The following is a 17,197-nucleotide window of genomic DNA, read 5'->3' as shown; positions in this document are numbered from 1 at the left end:
TCCATGCTTCCTCTGGAACACCACCATCCAAGGAAATTGAATGCCCTCCGTTTATTAGATAAATAGTAGTATCTACAACATCTGCCCAAAACTATAAAGGCAATCCTGCATGCAATCTCATGCACCTTTCACGCTCCATGATTGTTCTGTTCATCCTTTCTGACACACCATTTTCTTGCGGTGTTCTTGGAACTTTCTTCTCTCTATGAATTCCATGCTCTGAACAGTACCTATCAAACTCTTTACTGCAATATTCACCTCCATTGTCTGATCTCGACACTTCAATTTCTTTCCTGTCTCAATCTCAACCAAAGCTTTCCATTTCTTGAAAGTATCAAATACATCATATTTATTCTTAATACAATAAATCCAAGTTTTTCTAGTTGCATCATTAATAAAGTAACATAATAACGAGAGCCACTGAGAGATGATACCTAAGCAGGTCCCCATATATCTGTATGCACAAGCTCTAATTTTTCGCTCTTCTTTTCTTTCCCAACTCTGAGAAATCTGACTCTCTTCTGTTTTCCATAAATGCAATTTTCACAGAAGTCCAAATCAACATTCTTCAAACCCGACAACAAATTCCTTGAGTGAAGAATCTTCATCCCCTTTTCACTCATGTGCCTGAGCCTATGATGCCATAATGTTGCATCTGCTCCTTTGAAAGTTAAAGCATTAACAGAGTTATAAATACCATTGCATAAATACAATGTACCAACCTTTTCGCCTTTTGCTATTACCAGGGCTCCTTTGGTGACCTTCCAAGCTTTATCTATGAAAGTTGTCACACAACCTTCACCGCCTAACTGCCCTGTTGAAATCAAATTTTTCTTTAGATCTGGAACATGCCTTACCTCCTTTAGTAGCCATTGGTTTCCATTCTGTTGTTTTACAAGAACCTTACCCATTCCAACAATTTTACAGGGTCTACCATCACCCAAATGAACTTGTCCAAAATCTCCTTGAACATAGTCATGAAAGTATTTCTTATCAGGTGTGGCATGGAATGAGGCCTGAATCTACCACCCAGGAATCAGTAATATTTTCGAAAGAAAGAATCAAAGCATATTGTAACACACCTCACCTGTCACATTTGCTTCATGATTTTTTTCTTGCTGTGCATCTCCTTCTTTTCCATTCCGAGATCTACAGTATTTATTTAGGTGTCCTTTCTTTCCGCATTTCCAGCACAGTATCCCTGATCTGGACTTGGATTTTCCTTTCCTTGATTGACTGTGATATCCTGAGCTCTTTCCTCTTTCCATTTTTCTTCCCCTAGACTTTGCACTCAAAGCATTACCCGATGTCTCACCGAAGCTTTTCTGTCACATTTCCTTGCTAAGGATAACACAGAAAACATCATCAAACTTTAAAGTACTAGATCCAGAGAGAGAGTTACTAATGGCCATTACTAAACCATTCCAATTTTCTGGCAATGAGCACAAGAATAACATAGCTCTAACTTCATCTTCAAAGTTTACCCCTATAGAACTTAACTGACTTGTAACTATATTAAAATCATTTAAATGATCCGCAACAGATCCACCTTCCGACATATTCATATTAAATAACCGTTTCATAAGAAATACCTTGTTTGAGGCCGAGGGATTTTCATATAGTTTCGAGAACGCGTGAATCAAACCCTCTATCATTGTTTCCTTAAAAATGTTGAAGGCGACTGACACAATGAGGCACAACCGTATTGTTCCGAGTGCCTTTCTATTGAGAAGGTTCCATTCTTCATCTATCATAGCCATCGGCTTCTTTGTTTTTCTGCTCAATGGTAGGTACAGATCTTTCTGATACAGATAATCTTCCATCTGCATTTTCCATAGTGAGAAGTTTTGGCTGTTAAATTTCTCGACCCTAAACTTACCATCTTCCACCATTGCTCCCACTCGAATGACGAACCCTTCTTTCTTGCGAGTTTATCAGCCAAATAGACCTTCGAGTCTGATACCAGTTGTTAGAAAATTATATATTACGGAGCAATGGAACACATAAATATTGTAGAAATATTAACACAGAAAACACATAAAACAAGAGAGACACAGATATACGTGGTTCACCTAGTTTGGGCTACGTCCACCCCGAACAGCCAGTCCTTCTTTTCTATTATCCAGCAAAATGAAGAGACACAACCTACAACAAATCCACTGTAATATCCTCTGTTTTCTCTCACAGTCTCACCTCTCTATTTCTCACTCAGAGAATACACATCTATATCACAACCTCAAATACAATGCCCTCATACAAAGAGAGGGGTTTCCTTCTAGGGCAAAAAACCCTAAACTAAACATAAGTTTTACCGTCAGATCATCCGCCTAATGAACGGCCCAAATTGACTAGAAATTACTATACTTTTACAAGGCAATTTTACATCTATTTTTGGCTTCGGGGGTGCTGCCCTTGAACCCCCGTGGGGGGAACAAGTCCCCCCCGCATGGAGGGGTGTACAAACTTATGGGGAATACATCCGGTTGAAACAAAATACCTCTGAACAATCATGCTCCATGCACAACATCGAGTTCTTGTTTCTGCGACTACTTCAGGTTCCAATATGATTTTTTCTTCCTCGTCAGGTTTTGTCAATATTGTTTGAGCTGGGAGCTTGTCACCTATAACCTTCTTTAAGCATGAAACATGGAAAATTGGATGTAGCCTAGAAGATGTAGGAAGCTCCAATTTGTATGCCATAGTACTAATCTTTTGCAACACCTTGTAAGGACCATAATTCTTTGGTGATAATTTATTATCCTTCTTATCTTGCTTGAGGGACATTTGTTTGTATGGTTGTAGCTGTAAAAATACCCAGTCACCTACATCAAAACTTCTTTTGTTGTGATGTTGATCAACCCATTTTTTCATTCTATTATGCACCAAAGTGAGGTTATCCTTTAAGAGTTGGAGAACTTGTTGTTGATGCTCGATGTGATCTTCCACTGCTTGAACCATAGAATTTTTACATAAAGATGATGTGAGGGATGGTGGATTATATCCATAAAGTTCCATAAATGGGGTCATTTTTGCTACAGTATGGAAGGAAGAGTTAGACCACCATTCATTTATAGGTAACCACTTGACCCATTGTGTATGTTTATCAGATACAATGCAACAAAGATATCCTTCCAAACATTTGTTCACTATCTCAGTCTTCTGATTTGATTGAGGATGATAAGATGAGCTGTGAGCTAATTGAATACCCAAACAAGGAAATAGTTCCATCCAAAAATATCTAGTGAAAATAACATCTTTGTCTCTTATAATAATCTTTGGGTTTCCATGTAGCTTTTGAATTGTTTCCATAAATGGAGTAGCAACTGTACTAGCTTTAAATGGATGAGATAATGCAAAAAAGTGTGCATACTTATTAAGTCTATTAACTACCACCATGATGACACTCTTTCCTTTAGACTTGGGTAAACCTATGATAAAATCCATTGAAGCCTCCTCCCAACATTGACTTGGAAAGGATAAAATTTGTAACAAACCTGAGGTCTTAATTGTCTCAAACTTATTTTGTTGGCAAACCAAACATTTCTTCACAAACTTTTGAATATCAGATTTAAGGCCATCGAAAAAAAAATCCATCTTAACCCTGTGGTAAGTCTTTAAAAATCCTCAATTCCCTCCTAAGGGAGAGGTGTGAAATTCTCGAAGAATCTTTTGTTTGAGCTGGGAATTCTACAATCAATCTATGTACCCTAATGAATCATTATTCTAGTTGAATGTCTTAGATGTACTAGGATCTTGTTGCAACTTTTGAATGAGTGCTCACACTTCTTCATCATTCTTCCATTCATCCCTTGCTTCGGTTACCTAATCTAGTTGTATAATAGTAATGGCACAAAGCAATGCTTCCACATCCTCATCCTTTCTTGAGAGTGCATCTGCAACAACATTTTGCTTCCCTTTTTTGTAGATAATATCAAAGTCATAACCCAACATCTTTGTGACCCATTTTTGTTTCTCCTCTGAAGATAATCTTTCTTCTAAAAAGTATTTAAGACTATCATGATATATTTTTACCTTGAAGTGCCTTCGCATTAGGCAAGGTTTCCATTTCTTAAGTGCGTGTAGTATTTCCAACATTTAATTCTCATAAATGGCTTTGTGTAAATACTTTCCTTTGATTGGTCGACTTTCAAAAGAAACGGGTCTTCTTTCTTTCATTAAAACAACACCAGTTCCATTTCATGAGGCATCACATTCCATAATAAAAGTAGTTGTGAAGTCTGGCATAGCTACGACTGGTGCTTGGAACATTTCCTCTTTAAGATTCTCAAAGGCCTTAGTTTCTTCTGGAGTCCAATAAAATGCATCTTTCTTCCATAATTTTGTTAAGGGTGTTGCTATTCTCCCATAACACTTAACAAACTTGCGATAATACCCTGTCAACCTGAGAAATCCTCGCAGATACTTTATGGATGTTGGTATTTTCCATTCCTTAATGGATTTAATTTTGTTGGGGTCTACCTTAACACCTTCATGAGATACAATACGACCCAGATATTTCACCTCGTGTATTCCAAAGAAACATTTGGAGGTTTTTGAATATAATTGCTTCTCTTCCAATAGTTTGAGCACCTTGTCAACATGTTGAGCATGATCCTTCTAAGACTTTTCGTAGATTAGTATATCATCGAAAATACTAATACAAATTTTCTAAGGAAGGGTTTTAAAATAGCATTCATCAAATCTTGAAATGTAGAAGGTGCATTGGTAAGGCCAAAAGGCATGACGAAAAATTCATAATGACCCTCATCAGTTCTAAATGTTGTTTTTGGAACGTCTTCAGTCTTCATTCTTATTTGATGACATCCTGAATGAAGATCCAACTTGGTGAAGTTAATTGCTCCATGTAATTCATCCAATAATTCACCAATGACGAGAATGGGAAATTTATCTTTAATACTGAGCTTGTTGAGTTCCCTATAATCCAGACACGTGCACCATGCTCCTCCTTCTTGTGCACCAATACCATTGGAGTAGAGAAAGAGCTTTGACTAGGTTGAATTATACCAACCTCTAGCATTTCTGCAACCATAAGTTAAATTTCACTCTTTGGGCATATGGATATCTGTAAGGCATGATGTTTGGAGGAATACTTCTTGGAATCGAATGAATAGTATGATCATGATCACAAATAGGTGGGAGGCATTTGGGAGTCTCAAATATTTTGGAATGATTTTCCAAGACTTTTTGGAGGTTTGGAGAAATAGATGATTTCGATGTTTGAGCTTCAAGTGAACATGATTGTGTAATTACACCCCATTGTTCTTTCTTTGGAAGCTTTTTCATGCTATTAGAGATGATTATATTGCCTGGTTTCCCTACGATACCTCTTAATTCAAATTTCTTTCCTTCGCAAAACAAATTCAAGAAAATTTCTTGAAAATTAAAAGCTATTGTACCCAAAGATTGTAACCATTGGACTCCTAGTACAACATCAGCACCACCCATTGTAATGGAAAGCATTGGACTATTCAATACATATTCTCCCATGGATAGATTGACATTATGGAATTTTCCTGAGCAATTTATGGTTCGTCCATTTGCAGCCATCACTTGACACTCTAGTGCTAGATATAGGGAGAAATTTAATTCCTTGGCTATCTTACAATGAATAAACTTATTGGTACTACCCAAATCAATCAACACTATTACCTTTTTCTTCTTCATATGTCCTTCTATCTTGAGAGTTTGAGGAGTGGTAATTCATACCAATGCATTACAAGATATGGTCAGATTCATTTCTTCATTCTCTGGGGTTGGTTCCTGGTGTATATCCTCTTATTTTAATGTTTGTTGTTCCTTTTCTTCCTCTTGATAATCGATGTAAAATAATTTCTTCTCAGCACACTTATGACCTTTAGTGTACTTGCTATCACAACTGTAACAAAGCTTGTTTTATGTTTTTTCTTCTAATTGTTGTGGTTTCAACCTTGTAGGTTGTGGAAGGTTGGGAGCAATCACACTTTCATCTTTATAGATGTGACTGGTACGTTTCCTTGATGCCATAATTTTTCTTTCAATGTTTCTTGCCAACCTGAATTCCTTCTCCATTGAATCGGGTCCCCAAAGGCAAACCTCATCTTAGATTTTATCCTATAGAGTGCCTATGAATACATATATCCTATGCTAATTTGGAATATCATTTACCCTTATATTCAATTTTTGAAGTCGTCGATGTGCTCCACTATTGAACCCTTTTGTTTGATTTTTATCAATTGGCTAAAGAAGGTGTTGATGTTTGTATCCTCATAATGTGCTATCATTTCCTCCGTAGAAGTTGACCAAGTGACAATATTTTCATGAGAGAATATCCATCTATACCATAAAAACTAATTGGGTTCTAAATATAAAGTTGCAATGCATACCTTTTGTGTGTTTTGCACATTATGGAGATCAAAATATTGCTCCATCTATAGATCCATGTTACAAGATCCTTGCCATCAAACTTGCTCATATCGATCTTTGGAATATGGTGGGTCTTCAATCCAATATTAGAGTCTCTGAAATCATGATTAACACTTTTTTGTTCCCATCATGAGTTTCCTCTACTACCTTTTAGCCATTAGGAATCATTTTGTGTAGCAACTTTTCCAAACCTCCCTTGAAACCTTCCATGTCTTTCTTCAAATATTCAATGTTTCCTTTTGATTAAATGATGCCATTATTCAAACCATCAATATTAGCTTCCATTCCATTCTTCAAACCATCCATCTTAGCTTCCATTCCATTCTTCAAACCATCCATCTTAGCTTCTGTAACTTTTTGTGAGAGTCAAATCTATTGCACTTGGTCTCGTAATTTAGATATATCATGTTGCATTTCTTCCTCTTATTCATGAGTCATAGAAGAGATTTCAGGTTGCTTACTAGCTGTTTCTATTTTATTTCTTCAAGGCATTAGTTAATGATAATTATACTTCACTATTCCCTTTGAATCACTTGAAAGTACTTTTTCAAACAAAACTTATGCAAATTTTAAAAAAGACTACACACCTTTTATTTTTTGTTTTCTTTTATAGGAGCTCAATTTTGAATATGATATATCTCTTAAATTTCTGATCTCCAAGGTATAAAATTTTGTCTTGTCATAGAATTTTGAGTCCTATTTCTAATTCCAAAAGTATGATCAAGATTTGATTTTCCCAGAAAGAGTTATGCCTAATCTCCCGCAATTTACTGATTATACACTAGTTCAGTAGAGTGAACTTGTACAAAGTACCATGTGTAATGGTTTCAACCTTCAGCCCTGAAAAAAATAACCAACAAACTACAGTCCGTCCTCTTTTTGCATCCTTTTATAAAATTTGAATTTGATGCTCAGAGATAAATCTATGATGATTTTCAAAAGGTCACTAGTTTGGGATGGAATTCGGGAGCCTGCAAAATCCCTAACTTCCTCGGTTTATATCTCCTAACATTTTGTGACAAATGGTCTAAAATTGAAACATGAAGTTCTTCAAGATGTCGTATCAAACAGGGTTTTATTTTAGCTTCTAAAGCTTCATAGAAAAAACGTTATAGCAAAGATGTCATGATGACCTATTTAAAGTAGCGAAATCCTAGAATTCAAAGCTCTGATACCAAATGTTATGCAACCAACTCACAAAATAGATGAAAAGATAGATCGATGACTTCAAGATCAGCGTCTTCGAGGGGGAAACCTCCTTTGAATTACAAAAATGAACAATTCTTGGATGATTCAAAAGATAAAACCTCCTTTCTATACATAGGAGTCTAAGGGGTCATAATATAATCAGAGCTGACATAAGAGTAATAATGTAAGGGTACAACAATAACAACAGTGGGATTCTATGGGCCACAACAATAACAATAGGGGGGATACACTAATAACAATGAGGGAATATACTAGTATTATAGGGACCTAACATCATCTTCTTCTTCTTATTTCTAGCTATACCCCTGTAGGGTTCCACCACTTTATCCCTTGTGATCACCATTTTTATTAGCCTATTTTTGCAGATTGAGCCTTGGTTTCTCTCTTTCATCGTCAAAATTTTCTTGGCCTATCATCCACATTCACTTGGTGTTTTACCATTTCTTGGAGGAACCAGTGCGATGAGTGGTCCTATTAGCCAACCACTTGTCCTCTTTATGTCACGATAATTTCCATCGTCGCCAGACCCATCTTCTATCTCCTATACAACTTGTTTGTCCAAGAGGACTTTATTTTAAGCTCTTTTCAAACTTATTAATTTAGAAAATATTTCCAAGTGAACTTGTCTCCTTCACGCTCGTTAAATTACTTGAAGGGTTGTCTACTTAGTATAATTTTAACCCTTTTCTAGACTGGGATGGAGTAGTTATGAGAAAAGAATACTCTAGACTACTAGGGCTAGAACTTCTCCCTTGTATTTCTGGGCTTCGGGGACTAAATTTACGTAGAAAGGAATTTTAAAAAGAGAAAGGGAAGTGAAAATTAATTTTCATTAGTCATCAAAAGGAAACATCAATTGTGTCGCCCTTGAACATGATACCTATATGCTTCATTATCTCATAGTTGGGTTTTAGGTCACTTAGGGACTGTACCATACATATGAGTTTGTCTACTCCTCTGATTGGTTACTCTTCTAGTCATATGGAGCATGCCACAATGCCTCTTCATTGCATGATATCATGTGGTCCTCATTAGTCATGTTGGCGAGTCACTCTTGTGTCATGCCACTATATGTTCAATGGATCTCTCAGCCTGTGTCAACCAACTAGAGTAGCCCGTTGACCTCTTTGAGTCGGCCATGTCTGTGTTAGTTTTACTTCATCATCTCATGACATTATCCACACATCACATCATCTTGGTTTGTTCCAATTCAATTTATTGGGAATACATTAAGGCCCTCCTTCAAAGAATCTTCTCCTATCGAATTCAACTCATTATCCTAGAGTTTGATCTAGGAACTGGTAGTACCTTGGAGCTTGGAGACCTCAGTGGTAGGAATCCTCATGATAAAAATCGAGTTTACATCATTGGATCCTGATTAGTCGAGTCCATTGGTGTTTGACATCATCTCATTTATTCACACTTGGTGGATTGTACTAGGTACCTTGGGAACCATTTTCCTCATTGGTGGATTCCCTTATGTCTGTTGCATGTTTACCTCATTGGATGGTAATCAGATGGTTGCTACCATGCTCGAAAATAACTATCATTTATGTACTTTGAATAGTATCTTGAGACACATATGTGTCATTCATGTGTCCATAGTCTTATTGAAGTATACTGTGACATAGATGTAGATTGTATTTGTTGGAGGATATGCACTATTTGTTGAGTCACATGGATCCATTGTGTATTTCTTCATGACCATGTTCTAGCATTTCATGTCATGGATCCAGAGTGTATGTTTTGGTGGCCATGTTCAGTATCCTTCTATGACTGAGCATGGTATGCCCTCCTTAGGGATGTTATCAACACATATGAGACTTCAGCTTTTGGTGTCTTCTGATCCGAGTCCTTGTATTTGTCTCCTCCTTTATATTTTAACCTCTAAGCTCTATTATAATTAACTTACGCCATCAGTTGCTCTTTTGATCTCATGCATTAGGGGCCATCTGTTATAAAGCTATTTTTTATCCATAAGATTAGTACTTTTGAGTCATTATGCTAATTGAGTTTTTTCCAGGCCTTAGCCACTCGTTTTCCCAGTTTATTGCCACAACCACATGGATCCCATCCTGTGCGTGTGGTTGGAGCTTTCCCACTACATGGAGGACACCTTGTGTGTGTAGTTATAACTGATATCTCCTTGTTTTGTGCATGTGGTTGAGGGAATTATTCTAGAGATCTATGGTTCCTAAGAGATCTACTTGAATCATCACCTTATCCTATCTATTCGAGCTAGTTGGGACTCATTATTGAGAATCTTATTTAGCTTCTCTTTGTCCTGAGAATCTACATTCGCCCTCCTGGGATTCCTCCTCTTCCTATTTATACTGGGCTATCTTAGAGGGTGAGGCTATTTTTTGATAGCCATAGTTTTGGAGAGTGAGCTTTAGAGAGTCTATATTGCGATTCAGATTCAAATTTGAGGGCTTCATGGTGTTGTGATTCCTTCTTCATTATAGTGGAGGTACTTTTCTTGGATAAGAAGAGGAGAACCAAAACATGAGGTATATTGATGTACTTTAATATATATGGTTAATGAAATATATGTTCCTTCCCCTCATATCAATATCTGCAGTGATTTGTATGTGTAATTTCTGGATGTTTTTAGTTGATGATCTTCTATGAAATATCGCTTGTCGTCTAACTTTGTTTGTGTTTATGTGCATGCATTGGATCAAAAGCAGATGAAAGGGGTTGATTGATTGGAGCACAAGGATTTTGTAGTAGGCCCAAAACCCTTCACCGACCTATGAGGAGGCAAGTTATTCACTCATATTTTATGGCATTAAAAATTGCATATAAGCTGCATGCATTGCCATATGGTTTGGGAATTTTTGTTGAGTTGTCTTAGTCATTCTTTTTGTTGTTCTGTGATTGCAATTGGACATGAGATCACTGAGAAATAGCTGCTTGGATGTAAAATTCACTATAACATAGATCACTAGTAATAGATATTCCATTGTTAGCACAAGATATGATTTCATTTGGTGATGACGGTGAAGGAGGATAAGAGATATTTGAGGTGACAACTTCCTCATAATATTTTCCTTGAACTAGATATGAAAAAGAGACTAACATTGGCATAACAAAAGTAGGAATAAAGATTTGTTGATTTGTAAATTCCAGATTCTTACAATTATCAATATCCAATTGAGATTTAAATTTTTCCATGGAACTGTAAACCAATTGTGGAAGATATTTATACAAATAATTCCAATCCACATCTCTCTCAGGAAATGTATAATAAATTTCGAGAAATATAATTGCAAAATTGTCCAATGATTTATTTGGTTTCATTCTAAGTTGATCGATCTTTTAAATAATTTATCATGATTATACTTGGAAAAAGCGGATACAAACTCATCCTTGAATTGTTCAAAAAAATTCATAGATGCAGGATTAATGTTTGACACCGAGCTTTGACACGACCTTCAAATGTGAGAGTGAAAATTTTTCATATGAACGATTCATGAGACACATGGTTCAAGATGAAACTTTCAAGGAATTGATAAATATGTTAAGATGTAGGGATTTCACCCTCACCATCAAACTTATTTTATGACAAGATATAATCTATCTTGAGTTTCAAATTTTAATTCTCCATAAACAAAACTCTAAACAAGGGGTTTTGGAAGGAGACATTTTATAATAAATATTAAATATGAAAACACTATAGGATCATCTTGTCATATTCCCTCCCTCTAGTGAAAAAACTATTAATGGGGTAAAATGTACCACCAATATTAAGGGGATCTTCTTGATGCAAAGCCCCAATTAGACCATGCACCATTTGGAATAGAAGTCCCATCTGGCATGTGGAATCAAATACCATCAAGCTTGTTATCTCTTGGTTCTCAAGTGAAGATACTTTAAGGTGAGGAAATGTATGAAATACTCAGAGAATGAGGACGAAGTCATCCCATAAAATGTAAGTCCATAATTTTATGGCGGGAGCGAATCATGAACCCTAGCTCGCTCGTTGTCGCTGCCCCGGCCCTGGCCGCCGTCAGGCCCCTGGTCAGCCATTACGAAGATGGAGAGGTGCGTCTCAGGCCAAGGTTTTGGGACTATGCTGTTGATAGAGATGCGCAGATCCTTCTGCGTTCGTTTCCAGCCAGGATCCCTGTCGGCGGCAGAAGTTTTCTTGTGGAGACGGGGCTCTTTGGGCGACAGACCAGCGGGTCTGTCACAGCCACAGACGGAGCAGCGCCGCGGCCGTTAGAGACCGCAGGAACAACAGATCTGTTCAGGATGTATCCAGATCCGCCACGGATGCAGCTGGAAAAAGGAAGAAAGGCCACCAGCGAGGAGGGTAGGCTAACAAAGCCTAGATCCACCATTGTTTTGTCAGATCCGGAGCTCAAACAGATGAATAAGGCTTTGGTAAAGGCGGAACCGGCAGATCTGAATCAAATATTCATCAGATCGGTAGAAGGCAAACACGTTTGTGTCCAGATCTGGGAATGGATGACTGTATTGGAATTAAAAAAAGAGATCCAGGTCAAACTGGGTATTCCAGTTGCATTTCAAAATCTTTTATTTTCAGGTCTTTGCATGCAGGATCATCACACTCTACAGCAGTACAGGGTTGCCAAGGACTCAACTGTTATACTCAATCACCGACTGCGAGGGGGATCCAAGGGATCTACATCAAAATCTACAGGATCATACAGAGACGCAGCAAAAGGGAAAGAACTTCCAAAGGGGAAAGAACATGCAACTGTTAATATTCCTCCAGGGCAGTATATCGTGGATGAAGTACCAGAGAGCCCCTCCATTCCTTTGGATTTCCCAGAGGTAAAGTGCATATTCTCAGATCTGCAAAAAAATGCCGTTATTTGTAGATTTAACGGCTTCTGGCCTAGATCGGATGCTCTGTATCAATGGTCCATACGGCATGGACAAAAAACTGCCGGATCCACCTATGCTCGAAGGGTTTTTTCATAGTAGTCTTTAGCGTTGAAGAAGAGAGGGAAAAAGCTCTCACCGTAGGACCATGGTTCTGGGGCAGTGCGGGATTATTTGTTACCCCTTGGTTCCCGGAGTTTGATCCAAATACCATGGTGGTGTCAAGGATGCCGGTATGGGTAAGGTTACACAATCTTCCGATGCACTTTTGGCACTTTTCATCCTTAACAGCTATAGGGAATACCCTCGGAAGAATGTTAAAGATGGACACAGAGAGACATTTAAAAGGAATCTTCACCTTTGCTAGAATTTGTGTCGAGGTGGATCTCAGCCAAGGGTTACCGGAAAGCATCATCCTGAATTTCAACAATACTCAATGGAAACAACCTTTGGACTATGAGAATACAACATTCAGATGCAGGGGATGTCAACAAACAGGTCATCTGTTCAATGCATGCAAAAGCCTTAACAAGAGCAAACCGCAACAAAGGAAGCACAAAGGATGGCAGAACATAGATAATGTCATAAAGAAGAGAACAGCGGAAAAGAAAGCCCCCTTAGTATCGGAAGACGCAGAAACAGAAGCAGAGGAGGATGATACCACCATAGAGGAGGTCGAAATAGAGAACCAGCAGGAAAATAGAGAAGTCAACAAGGAGCTACAGCCACACTCAATTCAGGCAGAGACCCAGCAAAATCAGACAGAGACGACAAGTATGGATCAAAGCATGGCAGGCATCAAACGGCAGCATCACCCAGATACTTCAGATTCAGACAAAGAAACAGGGCAACCGAATGTAACAACCCAGTTAGTCATTGCTTCGACCGAGCCCACGGTGGGAGAGTGGCGCAAGGTTGAAAAGAAAAAGGGGCGAAAAACCTGAAGCGCGAGTCAGGCTTTTTTCCCCTTTTTTTCTTTCTCTTTCTCTTATTCATTATGCACGTTAGTTTACTAACGCTGTGCAAGAAAACTCAGCTGAATGTTTTCACATTCATTTTTGTAGCTTTTTTATTTCTCGATTAATAGAAAAGCGCGGTATTTTTTCCTTGGAAAAAAAAGTCATCCCATAAATGATAATTTGCAGACAAGGCACACGAATATAACAACAAAATAGTAAGACTAAGTATGACTCAAGGGGAGTTACTTAACTAAATCCTTCTATGGCATAAACAAATAAGAAATTACTAGAATTTAATTACAAATTAGTTCACAATAGGTTACTAGTATAGCATGGAATGAAAGAGCAAGGATTCAAGAAAAAAAATGAGCAATAAGATATGAATTAATATTTACTAGGATTTACCAAATAAAAAACATAGTCATATGCTTCTAGTCTATCTACAAGCCTAGAGTGGGTGTTCTCTGCAATTTTCTTAGAGAATCCCATAGAACTTTTCAACCGACAACCTTCAAAGGAATAGTGGATACACAACCCACGTATTCTTTGTGAATTCAAACTACTACAATTGATATTCCACATTCACCTCTATATGTGAAAGCTCCCTAAGGGAAATAACAACGTTTGTATTAGGAAAATTGGTTTCTTCATCTAGAAACTTTGCATGCTTGTTCACAAGCTCGCTAAAGAAAGGAGAGTTTCATCACTTCGAGCATGTTTGGGACAACTTTGGTCATTAGAGGAGGTTCTTGGATAATCAACTTGTTGCATTTAGGCACAAACATTACTTTCCAATATAAATATTAACTCTAAGAGAAAATTCCAAATATATAATGAGAGGAAAATATTCATGATATCTCTATCATTATCATCACCTTCAACTATGTTTAGCTCATTTACAATAGTTTCTCTTTACAAGACACTATGATACCATCTACAACTTTCCTTTTCCTTTTCTTCTTTTCTCTTGACAAGCAACCAGTTATTTTCTTATGTTTTACCTTGAATCTGATTTCTTATACCTCCATTTAGACAACCTCCTAGAACTCATTATTTAAAAAATTAATAACACTATTAAAAACTACATGTTTATATTAGCCATTAGAAGTATATGTAACCATTTTGCTACAACTATCAAGAACATAAAATACACCATCCACCATTGTAGTAAGACCATCATAAATAAAATCACAAATCATTATGGACCTCTTCACATTCTTCATCTTGAAAAATTCTTCAAGGAGGACATAAAATCCTGTCACCTCTTGAATTGCACGACTAAATGCACCACTTATCAATGTATTGTTAGCATGTGAAGTAAGTTTGGCATCCATAGATCCTACTTCCCTCATCATTTTCATCATTTATTGTGTGTAGCCCTAGCTTAATCACGTTAATGACACCATTTATTCCAAGTATATTTCTATCTCTCTTGTATCTGGCCCTTCTCATGGTCCTACCACTGATATCAAATTATTACTCTGTGAACTAATCTTTGATGCCAATATATCTAGTTTTCTATAATTATCCATGTACTTCTCTAGAATGACATTCTTCATGTAGATCCAAAATTGCATAAACAATTCCATCTTCACCACAAAGGCTCTAGAGAATCTCATCGTTACCCTTAATTTCCAAGATAATATACTTGAACATATTCATCAAACAACCTACAAATTTAGTCTAATCCTACACCCTTGCTTGCCCCACAAACTACTATGTTATAACAATTAAGCCTTAAAACTCCAATCTAAATGTTAAAGCAATATATTTTCTCAAGTATTGAACATACACTTATAACTCTTCTTCTTTAAGCCACAAATGAGAGAAAATATTGATAAATCTAAGAATAAGAGAACGATTCTTCTCTTCAATTTCATTAGAGGGAATTTTTCCTGATTACACACCTGAGCTTTTTCTTCGATTTAGGAAGTTGGTTTCTATACTTTGCATCAAACTGTAGGAATGTCTCTACATATTTGGAAAAAAAATCATAATCTTCATATTCAAGGACTTGTTCAACACCCCCCTTCTCTATGATGGCATCAATTCATGTTAAAGTAGATTAAAACTGAGACTAGCCATGATCTAGTTGCCTAAAATTACGAATAACATAATATGCAAGGACACAGGTTGAGATTACACTTAAGAGCATCTGATTTGAATAAACCTAAAAAATTTGCAACACTTCAAAATATTTATGGAGATCACTTAACTTATTCTACAAATCTTGGCATTGTGACAATAATACTTCCAGCTCTTCATCAATGACTCATTAATGAGCACTACATTCATGTAGGAATTTCATCATAGAACCTACATCTATCAAGTTTTTGATTTTCTCTACCATGTCTTTACCTCCAAAGCTAATTGATGGAACCCCTCCTCTCAGATCATGTTTTTCTAATGCCATCCCCTACTTTCTTTGTCTATTGACAATTTATTTGAACAAAGGACTAATGACATTTGGTACCTACACAAAGATCTCCTTATAATTATTATGATGAAACTTAAATTCCATTGTAAATGACTTGTGATGTGATGCGTGGGGGGGTGATTAAAAGAGATTGCAATTGGTTGAGGAAAATTTTGATGAGGTAAATTAAGTTGTGATGCAATAGAGAGTAGTTGCAAACACAATTTCTTGAGGTAAGTCATGATCAGAATAGGGAGGCTGCGATCTTATTATGTAATATGCGATTAGAAAAATGGGAATGCATTACGATCAAAGAGAGGGGAATGTGATGTGATGAAGGGAAGGTCACAAATGTAATGATGAAGGACGTGGTACATTGGATGAAGTCCCAATAAATCATGGGATATTTTGATAAAATGATATAGCTTTTAAAGTGATACAGGAAGGTGAAATGTGATTGAGGATTAAGGTTGTGATAAAGTATTTGAAAACCATTTAATGCAATCTATGGTGAGTTGTAAGAACATATATAAATTTGAAATTGTCAAGGACACCCCACATAGAGTCTCCATAGACAGTTAATCCCTTCTTAATGTAACAAATATCTAGGTATACTAAAGAAGGGGTGGATAAAATATGGACCTACAACTTCTTCTAGTAAGGTTATACAATTGCTGCAAGGGGTGAAACAATACACTAGCATATCATATATGGTTTCATTGTTTAGTTTTGGGAACTATAATTACCGAGAGGATAAGATCATATTTGAGGCAACCATAAACTAGTATCATAATAAGAAAAAGGAAAAAAAAATCTTTGTTAAAAGTTGTCCAATACATTTCCTTGCCACCATGTTCCATGAAACAAACTACAACGCATTCTTTAAAGTCCTTCCTGCATTTATTTTGATAATATAAATAGGAGGATCCAATTCTAATACAAATTTATTTTGATTATATACATATGTGTTTTCTTTTATTTTCCATTGTGAGGAGTTAATTTCATTAAAATCATTGTCTCCCTCCATTCAAAATCTTTGAGTGGCACCAAGAACCCTTTCACGAGATTTTCTTTTGAATTCCTACACAACAAGTCTCCTTGTCCACATGAATATGTAAAAATACACCTATCTTTATTTTTATTTGATATTGTACTTTTATTAATGTTAACGATATCTTAATAGTTGCTTGGATATCTCTAATTAGTTGTAGATCTCTCTTTCTATCAGATGATTAGTTGGCACTGCCAGATATGCCAATAATTAAAGTGGATCTAGAATTAGTTCAAGATATGTCTGCATATTTATTTACTATAGGATATTTGTAATTGATATTCC

At 36.6% G+C, this 17,197-nt stretch overlaps 1 pseudogene; it reads right to left on the bottom strand.

Annotated features, from left to right (window-relative positions):
• Positions 1-14,539: 14,539 nt before the first annotated feature.
• On the bottom strand, positions 14,540-15,858 carry LOC149166025 (conserved oligomeric Golgi complex subunit 4 pseudogene; annotated as a pseudogene).
• Positions 15,859-17,197: the final 1,339 nt, after the last annotated feature.

The sequence above is a fragment of the Pinus tabuliformis genome, chromosome 5_1 (assembly GCF_031772625.1).
Source record: "Pinus tabuliformis cultivar Carrire ecotype Pingquan chromosome 5_1, CPIR1, whole genome shotgun sequence".
Taxonomy (NCBI): domain Eukaryota; kingdom Viridiplantae; phylum Streptophyta; class Pinopsida; order Pinales; family Pinaceae; genus Pinus; species Pinus tabuliformis.
Note: the sequence above shows the minus strand (reverse complement) of the source record. Positions and strands in the feature narration are given on the sequence as shown.